The sequence below is a fragment of the Pleurodeles waltl genome, chromosome 8, assembly GCF_031143425.1.
Source record: "Pleurodeles waltl isolate 20211129_DDA chromosome 8, aPleWal1.hap1.20221129, whole genome shotgun sequence".
NCBI classification, from domain to species: Eukaryota; Metazoa; Chordata; class Amphibia; order Caudata; family Salamandridae; genus Pleurodeles; species Pleurodeles waltl.
Window position 1 is genome coordinate 440,012,110 of NC_090447.1, and position 17,600 is coordinate 440,029,709.

Sequence of the window (17,600 nt, forward strand, 5' to 3'; positions counted from 1 at the left end):
GGTGACGTCAAAGACTCCTTCTGATAGGCTCCTTCAGGTGTTGCTAGCCTATCCTCTCTCCTAGGTAGCCAAACCCTCTTTTCTGGCTATTTAGGGTCTCTGTCTCTTGGGATTCCTTAGATAACGAATGCAAGAGCTCATCCAAGTTCCTCTGCATCTCTCTCTTCACCTTCTGCCAAGGAATCGACTGCTGACCGCTCTGGAAGCCTGCAAAACTGCAACAAAGTAGCAAAGACGACTACTGCGACCTTGTAACGCTGATCCTGCCGCCTTCTCGACTGTTTTTCTGGTGGTGCATGCTGTGGGGGTAGTCTGCCTTCTCTCTGCACTAGAAGCTCCGAAGAAATCTCCCGTGGGTCGACGGAATCGTCCCCCTGCAACCGCAGGCACCAAAGAACTGCATCACAGGTCCCCTGGGTCTCCTCTCAGCACGACGAGCAAGGTCCCTTGAATCCAGCAACTCTGTCCAAGTGACACCCACAGTCCAGTGACTCTTCAGTCCAAGTTTGGTGGAGGTAAGTCCTTGCCTCCCCACGCCAGACTGCATTGCTGGGAACCTCGACTTTTGCAGCTACTCCGGTCTCCGTGCACTTCCGGCGGCAATCCTTTGTGCACAGTTCAGCCTGGGTCCACGGCACTCTAACCTGCATTGCACGACCTCCTAAGTTGTTCTCCGGCGACGTGGGACTCCTTTGTGTGACTTCGGGTGAGCACCGTTTCACGCATCCTTGTAGTGCCTGTTTCTGGCACTTCTCCGGGTGCTGCCTGCTGCTGAGAGGGCTCCTTGTCTTGCTCGACTCCCCCTCTGTCCCCTGAAAGCAATTGGTGACATCCTGGTCCCTCCTGGGCCACAGCAGCATCCAAAAACACTAAACGCAAAATTTGCAGCTAGCAAGGCTTGTTGGCGGTCTTTTGGCGGGAAAACACTTCTGCACAACTCTCCACGGCGTAAGGTATCCGTCCTCCAAAGGGGAAGTCTCTAGCTCTTGTCGTTTCTGCAGAAACCTAAGCTTCTACTGTCCAGTAGCAGCTTCTTTGCACCCACAGCTGGCATTTCCTGGGCATCTGCCCATCTCCGACTTGCTTGTGACTTTTGGACTTGGTCCCCTTGTTCCACAGGTACCCTCGACTGGAAATCCATCGTTGTTGCATTGCTGGTTTGTGTCTTTCCTGCAGAATTCCCCTATCACGACTTCTATGTCCTTTGGGGAACTGTAGTGCACTTTGCACTCACTTTTCAGGGTCTTCGGGTGGGCTATTTTTCTAACCCTTACTATTTTCTAATAGTCCCAGCAACCCTCTACAAGGTCACATAGGTTTGGGGTCCATTCGTGGTTCGCATTCCACTTTTGGAGTATATGGTTTGTGTTGCCCCTATCCCTATGTGTCCCCATTGCATCCTATTGTAACTATACATTGTTTGCACTGTTTTCTAAGACTATACTGCATATTTTGGGGTATTGTGTACATATATCTTGTGTATATTTGCTATCCTCATACTGAGGGTACTCACTGAGATACTTTTGGCATATTGTCATAAAAATAAAGTACCTTTATTTTTAGTATATCTGTGTATTGTGTTTTCTTATGATATTGTGCAAGTGACACTAGTGGTACTGTAGGAGCTTCACTCGTCTCCTAGTTCAGCCTAAGCTGCTCTGCTAAGTTACCATTATCTATCAGCCTATGCTGCTAGACACCCTATACACTAATAAGGGATAACTGGGCCTGGTGCAAGGTGCAAGTACCCCTTGGTACTCACTACAAGCCAGTCCAGCCTCCTACATTGGTTGTGCAGCGGTGGAATAAGTGCTTTGAGACTACTTACCACTCTTGTCATTGTACTTTTCATAAGAGAAAAATATACAAAACAAGTTCAGTGTGTGTACACATAGCTAAAAAGTTTTGCATTTCCTCTTTTCACTCTTTTCTAAGTGCTGAAAAGTGCTTCTAAACTTTCTAAAAGTTCTAAAAAGTTTAAAAAGTATTTTTCTCTGTCTTTCTAAAAGCTCTGACAAACTTTGTATCCTTTTTCTATCACTTTAACTCTTTCTAAAAATGTCTGGCACAGGCCAAAATGTTGATCTGTCCAAACTTGCATATGACCACCTTAGCTGGAAAGGAGCAAGGAGTCTCTGTGTAGAAAGAGGTTTGAGTGTAGGGAAGAATCCTTCCTTGGAATTATTGCTTAACATGCTTAGAGAACAAGATAAGGCCAAAAGGGCCCCATCTGTTGAAAAAGTAGCTAATGGTTCCCAATCTGATCCAGGGACACCCCTAGGAAAAGATTCAGGAAAGAAACTTCAGAGCCTGCCCATTACTAGACAGTCTAGCATAGTTGGTACTGATGTTGAGTCACACCATACAGATAGTGTTGTCTCACATCATAGCAAGAGCATTCATTCTCACCACAGTAGAAGTGATGTTTCTGTTAACCAAGCTGGTAGGGAGCCTTCTGTAAGGGATAGGTCTCCTTCTGTCCATTCTCACCATACTTCTGTTTCAAGGCATGTCCCTCCCACCCACCCTGATGACAGATTGTTAGAAAGGGAGCTCAATAGATTGAGAGTGGAACAAACCAGACTGAAGCTCAAGAAGCAACAGCTGGATTTGGATAGACAGACCTTAGAAGTAGAGAAGGAGAGACAGAAATTGGGTTTAGAAACCCATGGTGGCAGCAGCAGTATTCCCCATAGTCATCCTGCAAAAGAGCATGATTCCAGGAATCTGCACAAGATAGTTCCCCCTTATAAGGAGGGGGATGACATTAACAAGTGGTTTGCTGCACTTGAGAGGGCCTGTGCTGTACAGGATGTCCCTCAAAGGCAGTGGGCTGCTATCCTATGGCTATCTAGTGGAAAAGGCAGGGATAGGCTCCTTACTGTGAAAGAAAGTGAAGCCAATGATTACAAAGTTCTTAAGAATGCACTCCTGGATGATTATGGCTTAACCACTGAACAATACAGGATAAAGTTCAGAGAGACCAAAAAGGAGTCTTCACAAGACTGGGTTGATTTCATTGACCATTCAGTGAAGGCCTTGGAGGGGTGGTTACATGGCAGTAAAGTTACTGATTATGACAGCCTGTATAACTTGATCCTGAGAGAGCATATTCTTAATAATTGTGTGTCTGGTTTGTTGCACCAGTACTTGGTGGACTCTGATCTGACCTCTCCCCAAGAATTGGGAAAGAAGGCAGACAAATGGGTCAGAACAAGGGTGAACAGAAAAGTTCATACAGGTGGTGACAAAGAGAACAATAAGAAGAAAGATGGTGAAAAATCTCAAGATAAGCATGGGGATAAGTGTAAAACCAAAGATCCCACTTCAAATCTTAAACACTCTTCAGGGAGTGGGGTTAAAACAAATTCTTCCTCTTCTTCTCAGCCTACACAATTTAAAAAGCCTTGGTGCTTTGTGTGTAAAAACAGAGGCCATAGGCCAGGGGATAAGTCCTGTCCAGGTAAACCCCCTGAGCCTACCACCACTAATACATCAAGCTCCAGTGCCCCTAGCAGTAGTGGTACTAGTGGTGGGACTGTTGGCAACAGTCAAGTTAAGGGTGTAGTTGGGTTCACTTATGGGTCCATAGTAGAAACTGGGGTAGTCACTCCCAAGACAGTTTCTGTCACACCTAGTGGCATTGGCCTTGCCACACTGGCTGCTTGCCCCCTTACAATGGATAAGTACAGGCAGACAGTTTCAATAAATGGTGTTGAGGCCTTGGCCTACAGGGACACAGGTGCCAGTATCACTTTGGTGACTGAAAACCTAGTGCACCATGAACAACACATCATTGGACAACAGTATAAGATTATTGATGTCCATAACTCCACTAGGTTTCTTCCCTTAGCTATAATTCAGTTTAGTTGGGGTGGAGTTACTGGCCCTAAGCAGGTGGTGGTATCACCTAGCTTACCTGTAGACTGTCTTTTAGGTAATGACCTAGAGGCCTCAGGTTGGGCTGATGTAGAGTTTTATGCCCATGCAGCCATGCTGGGCATCCCTGAGGAATTGTTCCCTCTCATTTCTACTGAAAAGAAAAAGCAAAGGAGAGAAGGCCTGAAAACTCAGGATCCCTCTCCATCAACAGGTAAAAAGGGTATCACAGTATCCCCTAACCACCCTACCATTCAGGATACCATTCCTGTGGTGGGAGAAACCTCTCCTAGGGTGGCACCTGTTCCAAGGGAATCATCAGCTGGCAAAGCTGGACTCCCTGAGGTAGAAGTACCTCTCTGTGGGATAACTAACATTGGTGAGAAAAAGAGCACCATTTTAGTTAACATGGAGCAACCCTCCAACCCTCCCAGAGAAACTTTAGTGCAGAAAACCTGCACTGCCTCACAACACTTAGGACAGCATCCCTGCCCTAGTATGGAGCTCATAGGACACCATCCCTGCCCTGCTCCAACTCAAGAGAAACAGCATCCCTGTTCTCTCTTCCAGCCATATGGACAACATTTTTGCCCAGCTATGGCTTTTCTGAGAGAGCATCCCTGTCTGGCATTTTCATCACTACAAATAGGTTCAGTGGACAATTCCCACTGCTCTAAACTAAAACTTACTGATAGAAACTCTGAAAATACATCTTCACATTGTTGCTTAGCTAAAAAACTTCAAACAGGGTGGTTTACATCCCCACAGGGAAGTAACCATATAGTGGATGATAAAGGGAGTAACCAGTCTATTGCAGAGCTACTCTCTACTTATCACCACTTAGACAATAAAGTCTCAACTGGCCAAGGTTAGCCTTATTGTTCTTCGTTTGGGGAGGGGTTGTGTGAGAAAGTAGCCTCTTTCTAGCCTTGTTCCCCCCACTTTAGGCCTGTTTGTGAGTGTATGTCAGGGTGTTTCCACTGTCTCACTGGGATCCTGCCAGCCAGGGACCAGTGCTCATAGTGAAAACCCTATGTTTTCAGTATGTTTGTTATGTGTCACAGGGACCCTGCTAGTCAGGACCCCAGTGCTCATAAGTTTGTGGCCTATACGTATGTGTTCCCTGTGTGGTGCCTAACTGTCTCACTGAGGCTCTGCTAACCAGAACCTCAGTGGTTATGCTCTCTCTGTACAAATTGTCACTAACAGGCTAGTGACCAATTTTACCAATTTACATTGGCTTACTGGAACACTCTTATAATTCCCTAGTATATGGTACTGAGGTACCCAGGGTATTGGGGTTCCAGGAGATCCCTATGGGCTACAGCATTTCTTTTGCCACCCATAGGGAGCTCTGACAATTCTTACACAGGCCTGCCACTGCAGCCTGAGTGAAATAACGTCCACGTTATTTCACAGCCATTTTACACTGCACTTAAGTAACTTATAAGTCACCTATATGTCTAACCTTTACCTGGTAAAGGTTGGGTGCTAAGTTACTTAGTGTGAGGGCCAATTCCCCGGACTTTGTGAGTGCGGGGACACCATTACACGCGTGCACTACATATAGGTCACTACCTATATGTAGCTTCACAATGGTAACTCCGAATATGGCCATGTAACATGTCTATGATCATGGAATTGCCCCCTCTATGCCATCCTGGCATAGTTGGCACAATCCCATGATCCCAGTGGTCTGTAGCACAGACCCTGGTATTGCCAAACTTCCTTTTCAGGGGTTTCACTGCAGCTGATGCTGCTGCCAACCCCTCAGACAGGTTTCTGCCCTCCTGGGGTCCAGCCAGGCTTGTCCCAGGATGGCAGAACAAAGGACTTCCTCTGAGAGAGGGTGTTACACCCTCTCCCCTTGGAAAATGGTGTGAAGGCAGGGGAGGAGTAGCCTCCCCCAGCCTCTGGAAATGCTTTCATGGGCACATTTGGTGCCCATTTCTGCATAAGCCAGTCTACACCGGTTCAGGGACCCCTTAGCCCTGCTCTGGCGCGAAACTGGACAAAGGAAAGGGGAGTGACCACTCCCCTGACCTGTACCTCCCCTGGGAGGTGCCCAGAGTTCCTCCAGTGTGCTCCAGACCTCTGCCATCTTGGAAACAGAGGTGCTGCTGGCACACTGGACTGCTCTGAGTGGCCAGTGCCATCAGGTGACGTCAGAGACTCCTTCTGATAGGCTCCTTCAGGTGTTGCTAGCCTATCCTCTCTCCTAGGTAGCCAAACCCTCTTTTCTGGCTATTTAGGGTCTCTGTCTCTTGGGATTCCTTAGATAACGAATGCAAGAGCTCATCCGAGTTCCTCTGCATCTCTCTCTTCACCTTCTGCCAAGGAATCGACTGCTGACCGCGCTGGAAGCCTGCAAAACTGCACCAAAGTAGCAAAGACGACTACTGCGACCTTGTAACGCTGATCCTGCCGCCTTCTCGACTGTTTTTCTGGTGGTGCATGCTGTGGGGGTAGTCTGCCTCCTCTCTGCACTAGAAGCTCCGAAGAAATCTCCTGTGGGTCGACGGAATCGTCCCCCTGCAACCGCAGGCACCAAGGAACTGCATCACCGGTCCCCTGGGTCTCCTCTCAGCATGACGAGCGAGGTCCCTTGAATCCAGCAACTCTGTCCAAGTGACTCCCACAGTCCAGTGACTCTTCAGTCCAAGTTTGGTGGAGGTAAGTCCTTGCCTCCCCACACCAGACTGCATTGCTGGGAACCGTGACTTTTGCAGCTACTCCGGCCTCCGTGCACTTCCGGCGGAAATCCTTTGTGCATAGTCCAGCCTGGGTCCACGGCACTCTAACCTGCATTGCACGACCTCCTAAGTTGTTCTCCGGCGACGTGGGACTCCTTTGTGCAACTTCAGGTGAGCACTGTTTCATGCATCCTCGTAGTGCCTGTTTCTGGCACTTCTCCGGGTGCTGCCTGCTGCTGAGAGGGCTCCTTGTCTTGCTCGACGCCCCCTCTGTCTCCTGACGCAATTGGCCACATCCTGGTCCCTCCTGGGCCACAGCAGCATCCAAAAATACTAATCAAACGATTTGCAGCTAGCAAGGCTTGTTGGCGGTCTTTCGGCGGGAAAACACTTTTGCACAACTCTACACGGAGTGAGGGATCCATCCTCCAAAGGGGAAGTCTCTAGCCCTTGTCGTTCCTGCAGAACCCTAAGCTTCTACTGTGCAGTAGCAGCTTCTTTGCACCCACAGCTGGCATTTCCTGGGCATCTGCCCATCTCCGACTTGCTTGTGACTTTTGGACTTGGTCCCCTTGTTCCACAGGTACCCTCGACTGGAAATCCATCGTTGTTGCATTGCTGGTTTGTGTCTTTCCTGCAGAATTCCCCTATCACGACTTCTATGTCCTTTGGGGAACTTTAGTGCACTTTGCACTCACTTTTCAGGGTCTTGGGGTGGGCTATTTTTCTAACCCTTACTATTTTCTAATAGTCCCAGCGACCCTCTACAAGGTCACATAGGTTTGGGGTCCATTCGTGGTTCGCATTCCACTTTTGGAGTATATGGTTTGTGTTGCCCCTATCCCTATGTGTCCCCATTGCATCCTATTGTAACTATACATTGTTTGCACTGTTTTCTAAGACTATACTGCATATTTTTGGGTATTGTGTACATATATCTTGTGTATATTTGCTATCCTCATACTGAGGGTACTCACTGAGATACTTTTGGCATATTGTCATAAAAATAAAGTACCTTTATTTTTAGTATATCTGTGTATTGTGTTTTCTTATGATATTGTGCAAGTGACACTAGTGGTACTGTAGGAGCTTCACTCGTCTCCTAGTTCAGCCTAAGCTGCTCTGCTAAGCTACCATTATCTATCAGCCTATGCTGCTAGACACCCTATACACTAATAAGGGATAACTGGGCCTGGTGCAAGGTGCAAGTACCCCTTGGTACTCACTACAAGCCAGTCCAGCCTCCTACAGCAGATCTAGGTCCAGGACCTCTGCTGCCCTACGCACTACCATTGCATACGATGTCCCCTCCTCCGTAGCCACCAGGAGGTGAGAGCATGGCAGTATCTGGAGCAGTGTCCAGTCCACTGGCCTCTCCTAGTTCCTCATACCAGTCCGTAGGCTCCAATGGGGGCTCCAGAGGGTCCTGAGACCCTTCCCATTCCTCACCAGTGCCTGGCTGATTGTAGAAATGCTCAGGCAAAGATCTGGCACCTGTGGGCGCCATTGGTGCTAGAATCGGCGTTGTGCGACGCCATTCCGGATCATCAGTAATTTGAATGGGGTTTGCACCACCGGTGGGCTCCAGTGGCACCGGGAGGGTCGACGTCAGGAGCGATGCTGGAGGAGGCTGACTGTGTGGACTCAGTATTGTTCCGGATCTGATATTGGATCCAAGAGACCCCACTGGCGCCGAGGCCAAAGTAGCAGGCGTGGAACTTGATGGAGACTGCCGACAGGAGAGCCCGAGGTGCACCGGCAGGGCTAGCCTGCTCAAATACGAGATGCATGGCCTTGTTCAACTCTTTTAGTTGAGGGGGGGCTGCTCCGGCTCCAAGACAGGGAGGGAGACTTGGAGTCGGCTCTGGCAATGGTTCAGCGGAACCGTGCCTGGAACGTTAACATTCCCGACTCGCCTTGTCAGCCGACGGGCAAAGTGAAGTTGAAGTTCACTTGGACTTCTTCTTCTTCTTGTGCCTCTTCCCCGAGTGCCCAAAGGACCTCGAGTGGTGTGAAGACGACTTGGGGCTCCTGGAGCAGTCCCGCAACCACCTCCTCGACCGTGACCTCCAAGGAGTCGTGCCTGCCAACGTCGACTGCTTGGCCGCCATTAGCTTCAGGGACCGCTCCCTCAAAGCTTTCAGAGCCGTGGCCCGGCACTCGGAACATGACTTTGAGTCGTGGTCTCAGTCTAAGCACCAGAGGCATACCTGTTGGGGATCCGTCACCGACATGGCGCGGTGGCAGGCGCTACACGGCTTGAACCCCGTCTTACTCAAGGTCTTTCCTGCACAGGCAAACAAGTCTCATCAAAAGAGTTGAAAACTGTCAAAAAGACAGAGGATCAATCAATTACGGATCTGCACTTTAACCGGCATGGAAGGAAAATAACTGGCGTATGGATCTGCACTTTAACCGGCATGGAAGGATAAGAACTGGCGTATGCATGCCTGGATGGTGCCTTTATAGGCAACCGTGATGTCACAGACGGCTCCAATGATGCAGAAGACGCCACGCACATCCGAAAGGTGCCACCCAATGGCACACGTAAGGGTATTGCTCAGCCAAAGTTCCAGATTCCAATCTGACACCAGGTAATTCTAAAAGTAGGGAATCTGCAGCTAGAAGTCTGTATCAGATAGAGTGACTCATCCTAGCCAAGAAGCAGAGAGCGATGGCCTGGACATCCAGGACGGTCTCTGGAGTGGAGACATGGAAGAAAGACATGACTACATGGGCCTGGGCAGAGAAGAGAGTCCTTCTAAGGGAGGACGCCAGGGGACTGCATAGGTACCTGATAGAGGGACTGTGGGTGGAGGTGCTGGAGGCTTGGGAGAGTCCATCAGGTGGAGCAGGACCCAGTATCGAAGAGCATGACAAGCAGCCTGAGGCCAATCGAAAGACAGCTAAGGGACCGTAGACAGTGCGAGCAACTGCCTAGTTAGGACTGAATTATCATTCCTGGTGCATGGCGCTCCTCTGACACTGGTAGTCCTGGAGCATGTGCCCCCTCCCCAGGGCCACTAGCGACCCATCCTGTATGCTGGGAAACCCTGAGCCCCTGTGGGCCTTCCTCGGTGGCTCCTCCCGGTTTTTTCACCAAAAGGCGTTCCCCGCCGCCCACTGGAGACAGCAGTTTAAGTGTTCATTCACCTTCTATTTTATTTGCATCTTTTCCTATTGCTTAGTCGGCTTTTGCATGTACACAATAGTATAAGCCTTGCGCATCTGTTCATTCTGCCTATAAATGTAAGGGTGATATCGTGAAACATTGCACGTCCCAGACCTCTGGACCACGCACATGTAAACCTCTCGCATAAACTATCGTATGGGTGCCTGATGACCACCTCTTGTGACGCCTGCAGCACTGTTGGCTCTATTTACCTTTATGATCCTCTTCAAACTGCCTGACCAAGCCTAAAGATGCACGGACTGCTTGTAATGTAACTATTGAGTAATGTTATGCTGTGTAAGGTCTGTTCCAGCTAAAGTTACATGTATGGAAAAGTGTTTATATGATTGGAAAAAGCGCAACTGAAATGCCAATAAAGACAGTTTTTTTAAAAGTATAACATAATTTTAGTAAATTCAAAAACTCTTGCCTAAAGCCAGTCCAAATAAAAGCCAGATCATAGGATTGTGTTTTGTGTTTTATGGGATCTAAAACAGGCTAGTGTTCTATTAAAGACATAGCAAAGGGAAAAGAGGAAACACCCAGAGAAAGAACCATTAAATGAGTTGTAGTATGGTAAGTGGGAGTATAGGGTATGCGTAACTACTGCACGTATGCTATCCATCTAGTTGTTACACAGTGTGTAGTATTAAACAAATCATACAAAAAAGATGAATCTAACAATTAATTGGTAAACAGGAATTGTACATACAATACAGACATAGAATTCAAATTTCATTTCCACAAAGAAGCATTTACATTTTATAAGTGTTAATAACAAAGGCTGATTTTTTTTTAACAGCTATGTTAGTTGGTAGTGGCACCATGGATTATAAAATTGTGTTGTACGTACTTTTTCATGAAGACTCTGTTTGATAATCTTGTGTTGGCTGGAAAAAAATAATTAATTGAATTATTTACAGTACAAGGAGAATTACATTAAAAAAAAAAAAATAAGCTAAAGTCGATGAAGATGGTAGTTAACAGTACTGTTAGCTCACCTTAATGTAAATAAACTTAATTCAGCATCCTAAAGCATTCAATTACCAATTAACAACATAAAATGAAATTAACTAAAGTGCCAGATTTAACACTATATATTACTAACATATGGCACATTCCTGCTCTCTTTATTTTGCGCTGGCGCACTCAGTGCTGCCTGATTGTAACTCAGGCATCCTTGCTCCATGGTGTACATTCCTGCACAAAAAACAATGGTTGGAGGCTTTTCTGCAGCAAACGTAGAAAGAGAAAAAAATGAGGAGAAATAACAATATTTCTCCTTTTTGCGCCTCAATCGTGAAGGCACATTTGACTCATCCTGAGGTTTAACTGTCCTGGTAGATTCGGAAATGTGCCTAAATACATGGATGAATGAGTGGGAACACCCACTCTCCACACAGGTAACACCTTCCCGGCACAGAGTATTGCAAGACTGAGACTTGCTCTGCCATGTATTATTGCAGATTTACCATGTAACGAAGCACATAAGGTGGCCTTGAGTGCCTTAGTCCATCTGACTAAAGGATTGCATTGCCCGTGTGTAGGAAGCTTGCTCTGTATATACTATATCAAAATGAGATATAGGGGGTCATTCTAACCCTGGCGGTCCAAGACCGCCAGGGCTAAAATGACGGGGGCACCGCCAACAGGCTGGCGGTGCCCCGCTGGGCATTCTGACCGCGGCGGTTCGGCCGCGGTCAGAAGTGGAAAACCGGCGGTCTCCCGCCGGTTTTCCGCTGCCCAAATGAATCCTCCATGGCGGCGCAGCAAGCTGCGCCACCATGGAGGATTCTGACACCCCATACCGCCATCCTGTTCCTGGCGGTTCTCCCGCCAGGAACAGGATGGCGGTATGGGGTGTCGCGGGGCCCCCATAAGAGGGCCCCAATAAGAATTTCAGTGTCTGCTTTGCAGACACTGAAATTCGCGACGGGTGCAACTGCACCCGTCGCACCTTCCCACTCCGCCGGCTCAATTCTGAGCCGGCGTCCTCGTGGGAAGGGAGTTTTGCACTGGGCTGGCGGGCGGCCTTTTGGCGGTCGCCCGCCAGCCCAGTGCAAAACCCAAAATACCCTCAGCGGTCTTTCGACCGCGGAGCGGTATTTTGGAGGGGGGAACTCTGGCGGGCGGCCTCCGCCGCCCGCCAGGGTGAGAATCACCCCCATAGTGTGCACAGAGGTCAGGGGTTCCCCAAGAGGCTTGACAGAGGCAATAATAGATAATACTAATGCTCTATTTGTGGTAGTGTGGTCAAGCAGTTAGGCTTATCGGAGGGTAGTGTTAAGCATTTGTTGTACACGCACAAGCTATAAGTGAAAACACACACCCAATGACTTAATTCCAGACCAATAGGTTTTTATATAGGAAAATATTATTTTGTTAATTTATTTCTAGAACCAAAAGATTCATTTAGCAAGTAAGTACATTAAATGAAAACTACTTTGCATAGTAATACTTGGCAGTGCTTAATTTGTAAATTAAAAGGTGCTAGTACCCAAAGCCTTCCTCTTAAACATGCGGCTGCTGCATTTATATGTGCGAGCACGGAATACTGCGGCAGTGTAATTCGTAAAGCCATCTCAGGCTTTTTAATCCATTCACAGCCACTCCCTGCCCCTCAGCTCACTGTTGCAGCTTTCTGCTTTCTCCATTGTGACGCTTTTTCGTTTTTCTCTTCCTCCGTCTTTTCCATTTGTGTCTTTTGCTTGCAGTAAATGCGTGAGGCAGAAGAATAAGCCCAGGCCCTCAAAAATAAGTGCCGGTGCTCAGCACCGGAAACAATAAGCACAAATTAAGCACTGATACTTAGAACTTTGAATAGAATCAACAATGTACACAGTTTTCTTTAAAATGGCAAGAAGCTATTTTAAAAGTGGACACTGCAATTGTCCACAGTTCCTGGGGGAGATAAGTAAAGTACAGTGTAAGGAAATGCCTTCCTGTGCATGGTTACAATCTGACGTTTTGCCTTTTGGTGATGCCAGTTATGATTGAAAGTGTGCTGGGACCCTGCTAACCAGGCCCCAGCACCAGTGTTCTTTACCTAAACTACCCCTTTGTTCCCACAGTTGGCACAGCCCTGGCAAACAGATAAGTCCCTTGTAAATGGTACATCTGGTACCAAGGGCCCTGTTGCCAGGGAAGTTCTCTAAGGGCTGCAGCATGTCTTATGCCACCCTGGAGACCCCTCACACAGCACATGCACATTGCCTCACAGCTTGTATGTGCTGCTGGGGAGAAAATGACTAAGTCGACATGGCACTCCCCTCAGAGTGCCATTTCCACCTCTCACTGCCTGTGACATAGGTAAGTCACCCCCCTAGCAGGCCTTAGAGCCCTAAGGCAGGGTGCACTATACCACAGGTGAGGGCATACGTGCATGAGCACTATGCCTCTACAGTGTCGAAGCAAAACCTTAGTGTATGAGGCTGGCCTGGCTTGTAGTGGGTACCAGAGGTACTTACACCTTGTGCCAGGTCCAGTTATCCCTTAATAGTGTAGAAGAGGTGTTTCTAGCAGCTTAGGCTGAACTAGGAGACATGTAAAGCTCCGACTATACCACTGGTGTCATATGCACAATATCATAAGAAAACACAATACACAGAAGTACTAAAAATAAAGGTACTTTATTTTTATGACAATATGCCAAATGTATCTCAGTGAGTACCCTCAGTATGAGGATAAGATATATACACAAGATATATGTACCCAAACCAAAATTATGCAGGTAATAGCGAGAAAAGTAATGCAAGCAGTGTAAAGTTACAGTAAATTGCAACAGGAGCACATAGGTGTAGGGACAAAACAAACCATATACTCCAAAAGTGAAATGCGAACCACAAATGGACCCTAAACCTATATGAGCTTGTAGGGGGTCACTGGGACTGTAAGAAAACAGTGAGGGTTAGAAAAATAGCCCATCCCAAGACCCTGAAAGGTAGGTGTAAAGTGCACCTACTACCCCGAGAGAGCACAGAAGTCGTAATAGGGGGATTCTGCAGAAAGAACAAACACCAGCAATGCAATAACAGTGGATTTCCGGACCTGAGTACCTGTAAGACAAGGGGACCAAGTCCAATAGTCGCGACAGTGTCGAGAGTGCGCAGGAGCCCAGGAAATGCCAGCTGAGGGTGCAAGGAAGCTGCCACCTGTTGGAAGAAGCTTGGAGTTCTTCAAGACAGAAGAGGACTAGGAACTTCCCCTTTGGAGGATGGATGTCCCACGTCGCGATGAAGCTTGCAGAGGTGATCCCACGCAGAAAGACCGCAAACAAGCCTTGCTAGCTGCAAGGGTCACAGTAGAGGTTTTTGAGGGCTGCTGTGGCCCAGGAGGGACCAGAATGTTGCCACTTGGAAGAGGAGACAGAGGGGGCGCTCAGCAAGTCACGGAGCCCTCACACAAGCAGGCAGCACCCGCAGAAGTACCTGAACAGGCACTTGGATGATTTGTGAACCGGAGTCCATCCGAAGTCACAAAAGCGAGTTCCACAACACCGGAGGACAACTCAGAAGGTTGTGCACTGCAGGTTAGAGTGTCGGGGACCCATGCTTGGCTGTCCACGAAGAAAATCCTGGAAGAGTGCACAGGAGCCGGAGCAGCTGCATATTGCGCGGTACCCAGCAATGCAGTCTAGCATGGGGAGGCAAGGACTTACCTCCACCAAACTTGGACTGAAGAGTCACTGGACTGTGGGAGTCACTTGAACAGAGTTGCTGAGTTCCAGGGACCACGCTCGTCGTGCTGAGAGGGGACCCAGAGGACCGGTGATGCAGTCTTTTGGTGCCTGCGGTTGCAGGAGGAAGATTCCATCGACCCATAGGAGATTTCTTCAGAGCTCCTGGTGCAGAGAGGAGGCAGGCTACCCACAGAGCATGCACCACCTGGAAACAGTCGAGAAAGCCGGCAGGATGAACCGATACAAGGTTGCTAGTAGTCATCTTGCTACTTTGTTGCGGTTTTGCAGGCGTCCTGAGCAGTCAGCGGTCGATCCTTTGGCAGAAGGTGAAGAGGGAGATGCAGAGGAACTCTGATGAGCTCTTGCATTCGTTATCTGGTGAGATCCCCAAAGCATAGACCCTAAATAGCCCGAAAAGGAGGTTTGGCTACCTAGGAAGGAGGATTGGCTACCAAGAGAGGTAAGAACCTATCAGAAGGGGCCTCTGACGTCACCTGCTGGCACTGGCCACTCAGAGCAGTCCAGTGGGCCACAGACACCTCTGTTTCCAAGATGGTAGAGGTCTGGGACACACTGGAGGAGCTCTGGGCACCTCCCATGGGAGGTGCAGGTCAGGGGAGTGGCCACTCCCCTTTCCTTTGTCCAGTTTTGCGCCAGAGCAGGGCTGGGGGATCCCTGAACCGGTGTAGACTGGCTTATGAAGAGATGGGCACCATCTGTGCCCATCAAAGCATTTCCAGAGGCTGGGGGAGGCTACTCCTCCCCAGCCCTCACACCTATTCCCAAAGGGAGAGGGTGTTACACCCTCTCTCAGAGGAAATCCTTTCTTCTGCCTTCCTGGGCCAGGGCTGCCTGGACCCCAGGAGGGCAGAAACCTGTCTGAGGGGTTGGCAGCAGCAGCAGCTGCAGTGTGGACCCCAGAAAGGCAGTTTGGCAGTACCCGGGTTCTGTGCTAGAGACCCAGGGGATCATGGAATTGCCCCCCCCCAATGCCAGAATGGCATTGGGGTGACAATTCCATGATCATAGACATGTTACATGGCCATGTTCGGAGTTACCATTGTGACGCTGTACATAGGTAGTGACCTATCTACAGTGCACGCGTGTAATGGTGTCCCCGCACTCACAAAGTCCGGGGAATTTGCCCTGAATGTTGTGGGGGTACCTTGGCTAGTGCCAGGGTGCCCACACACTAAGTAACTTTGGACCCAACCTTCACCAGGTGAAGGTTAGACATATATGTGACTTATAAGTTACTTAAGTGCAGTGGTAAATGGCTGTGAAATAACGTGGACGTTATTTCACTCAGGCTGCACTGGCAGGCCTGTGTAAGAATTGTCAGAGCTCCCTATGGGTGGCAAAAGAAATGCTGCCCAAATCCCTGGGTACCTCAGTACCATTTACTAGGGAATTATATGGGTGTACCAGTATGCCAATGTGAATTGGTAAAATTTAGTCACTAGCCTGTTAGTGACAAATTTGGAAAGCAGAGAGAGCATAACCACTGAGGCTCTGGTTAGCAGAGCCTCAGTGAGACAGTTAGGCATCACACAGGGAACACATATAGGCCACAAACTTATGAGCACTGGGGCCCTGGCTAGCAGGGTCCCAGTGACACATAACAAACATACTGACAACATAGGGTCTTCACTATGAGCACTGGGCCCTGGCTAGCAGGGTCCCAGTGAGACAGTGAAAACACCCTGACATATACTCACAAACAGGCCAAAAGTGGGGGTAACAAGGCTAGAAAGAGGCTACTTTCTCACACTTAGACATTGTAAGTGCAGGGTAGCCATAAAGAGTATATGGTCTGGGAGTTTGTCAAACACGAACTCCACAGATCCATAATGGCTACACTGTGAAGTAGGAAGAATAGGAACACATCATACACATCACATACATAGAAACATAAGTTCCAAAACCCCATTATAAACATTTCAGGGATGTTGTAAAACAATGTAAGTAGTGAAAGGCTTAATACATGACATGTTAAGAAAGACAGACTGTGGGATCAATAGAAAAGGCAGGTCATATTTAGGACAAACAAACACTTATTACTTAGGACTTATACACATGCTGCATTGTTAAGTTAGCTGTGCTGAAACACACAAGAGGCCCAAGCCACATTAGAATGAGAGTTTTTCTTTGGAGCTGCACCAACTGTCGCTTTGAAAATCTTCAATTAGCACGAACAGGGTAGAACAAAAGGGTGTATCCTGCCTTTGCACAAGGGTCCTAAAAACCACAAGTCATCATATCTTGGTAAGGGGAACTGTGTAAGGGTCAGATAAGCATTTGCACAAGGCAGGGCTACCTCAGCATCATGTAACATATAATCACTTGTCGTGCAGAAAGATGGAGATGCGGAATGACGTCAATGTTACTTACCCACCCATGAGGCGACTAATAATCGTGCATGTGCTCTTGTCAAGAGGTACCTTGCCCCTATTATCTTATCTGTACTGCTTGTTCTTGATCATGTCAATGCTGAACTTGTCAGCATAGTTTTTTGTGGTTTTTACAGTATAAATACCACTGCTTGTAAACTAGAACTTTGAACTTCACTCATGGCCTCTATGTTGAGACTGCCTGTTGTTCCCAGCTGAAAATCGATTAAACCTATATTACTGTGTCAAATTGATCTGTCTTATTTTATTAACAGATTTCCTTCTAACATATTAGCCAGCTAAGCCAGGAGCTCTACTTTGATCTCACAGACTGCTGGACTTGGGGCCCTGCCAGTCTCCACGAGGTGATTTGTGCACTTTTTAAAGAGGTAAGGGAGATGCCAACATTTAAGTGAAAATCTCTGATTTCGTGGGGACAGATGGGACTCAGGTGTTGGTATTAAGGTGGAAAAAGTACGAGGTCTGTTCCTTTTATTTTATAAAGACATTTACAATTTTGACACTGTAATGTATATAATTTTGGTGTTTGTTTGCAAGATTGTGTATGAATTGATACAATATTAAGGGATCCCGGTGGTAAGTCCGGAAGATACAGGAAACTTGACTAAGTAAGTCAAAAGTGGTCAAGAGTAGTGTTGGACTTGGGGCTGAGCAATCAGTGTATGTTCTAAAGAACACTCAAGTCAAACTAACCCAGAACCTTAAGTCTGGAAGTCACAATTTTTAGTTGGAAATAGTGAAAAGTTGTCCCCTCTATGAATCCGGAG